The sequence below is a fragment of the Pan troglodytes genome, chromosome 10 (assembly GCF_028858775.2).
Source record: "Pan troglodytes isolate AG18354 chromosome 10, NHGRI_mPanTro3-v2.0_pri, whole genome shotgun sequence".
In the NCBI taxonomy this organism is placed as follows: Eukaryota; Metazoa; Chordata; class Mammalia; order Primates; family Hominidae; genus Pan; species Pan troglodytes.
This window is the reverse complement of record NC_072408.2, coordinates 127,340,817-127,343,167: the sequence shown is the minus strand read 5'-3', so window position 1 is coordinate 127,343,167 and position 2,351 is coordinate 127,340,817.

Here is a 2,351-nt window from a genome sequence, read left to right as displayed (position 1 = left end):
ACCTATTTGTACTTTGGAAAATTACAAATGATTCCCTTCCAACCATAGTAGTTTGAGATTCAAAAGATCACATAGACATGCTATTAAGGAAATGACCAGGGCCAGGTGCGGTTGCTCATGCACTTTGGGAGATTGAGGTAGGCAGATTGCCCAAGCCCAGGAGTTCAAGAGCATTCAGGGCAACATGGCAAAACCCTGTCTCAACAAAAAATGCAAAAATCAGCCCAGTGTGGTGGTGCACACCTGTAGTCCCAGCTACTCAGGAGGTTGAGGTGGGAGGATGGCTTGAGCCTGGGAGGGTGAGAAGTGAGCTGTGATTGTGCCACTGCACTCCACCCTGGGTGACAAAGTGAGATCCTGTTTCAAAATAAAGAATGAATCAATAAATAAGTAAATAAGACCAGCCTAGCCAAAATGGTGAAACCCCATCTCTACTAAAAATACAAAAATTAGCGCCGGGAGTGGTGGCTCAGCACTTTGGGAGGCTGAGGCAGGTGGATTACCTGAAGTCAGGAGTTCAAGACCAGCCTGGCCAATATAGCGAAACCCCATCTCTACTAAAAATACAAAAATTAGCCTGGCATGGTGGCGCATGCCTGTAATCCCAGCTACTAGGGAAGCTGAGGCAGGAGGATCACTTGAACCCAGAAGACAGAGGTTGCAGTGAGCCGAAGTCATGCCACTGCACTCCAGTCTGCGCAACAGAGCAAGACGCTACCTCAAAAAAAAAAAAAAAAACCTTCCAACAGTCCTTATCCTACTTCACTTTTTACAGGTTTTCCTCCACAAATCATTTGAAATAAGAGAACAGTGAAATACTGTTGGTCTGGATACTTAATCTGATGTGCAGAAGGAACAGCCCTAAATCCTGAGATCCATTCTTTTATATAACTAGACATGGAAGATATAAGATTCTTTGATGAGACTTTATTTATTTATTTATTTATTTATTTATTTTTGAGATGGAGTCTGACTCTGTCACCCAGGCTTGAGTGCAGTGGTGCAATCTCAGCTCACTGCAACTAGTGACTCCTGGGTTGAAGGGATTCTCCTGCTTCAACCTCCTGAATAGCTGGGACTACAGGTGTGCACCACCATGCCTGGCTGATTTTTGTATTTTAGTAGAGACGGGGTTTCACCATGTTAGCCATGCTGGTCTCAAACTCCTGACCTCATGCAATCCGCCCACCTCGGGCTCCCAAAGTGTTGGGATTACAGGCGTGAGCCACCACACCCAGCCACTTAATTTCTTTTAACAAAGACATGAGAATTATGAATACATGGATGAATCATTTCGCCCTTGTATCCTTCTTTTTTTTTTTCTCATCACTATACCAACGAGGACCTTCTATCATTCTTAAAATAAAAGAGAAAGAAACAGAAATCCCAGCGCAGTACTTCCCAAACGAAAGCGGTTAGGTGTCCATCTGTCAGGCTATATTAAACCAGGAAGAGAATTTTCATTTCAAAACAGTTTCTTCTATTGGCGCTTTCTCCTCGTGAAATATTTACAGGAAACATACATTTAAAATGGAATGAAAGCAGAAACATACAGTAATCCAAGCAAAACTCAATAACGTCCATTCTTTATTTTGCACAGGACGGTCTGCATTACCCTTGCCATTAAAAAAAGACTGAAAATCTGGGGCTGAAGTAAAACACCCATGACATGCCACCTGGAGCTAGGAATGTAGCTTTGTGTCAGCAGGAGACCAAGTGTGAGTGGTGGTTCTGGCTTGCTAAGTGGATACCAGAGCTTTCGTTCCCATTTATGAGCTTCCTAGGTTCATAAAACGGACAGAACAAAGAAGTCTGTCCTATGTTTATTTTTCAGAGTAGTCTAACATATGTTTCTCAAGAATGGTCTGCATCTTTAGCATCAGAATCGCCAGAGAAATTTGTTTAAATAGAGATTAAAGGGATATAGGTCAGATCAAAATCTCTGGTAGCTGGGGACCCAGGAATCTTCATTTTAAAACTTAAACCAAGTGATTCTTACGCTCAACAAAGTGTGCAGGAATTGGCCCGTGATCTTGGCTTTTTAACCACACCATGCCTCAATCTACCCCTTCTGCACAAGACAACAAGAGTTCCTGGATATCTTGCGAGTTAGTACTTTTCTGCCTAGCCGGATTCAGAGACATGGCCGCTAAGAGGTGACCCGGGGCTCCCCTGAGATCCCCTGATTCCTGGTGAATTGTAAATTCAATTTGAGAAGAGAGAGAGGAAGGGATTTCCGATACTTAAAGACCACCATTTGGATCCTAGAGATTATGCCGGCACAACTGTGTATCAGATTTCAGGGCGCGTTCGGCTAATAATGTTGCCGGCCAGCCGCCGTCGTTCGTCGA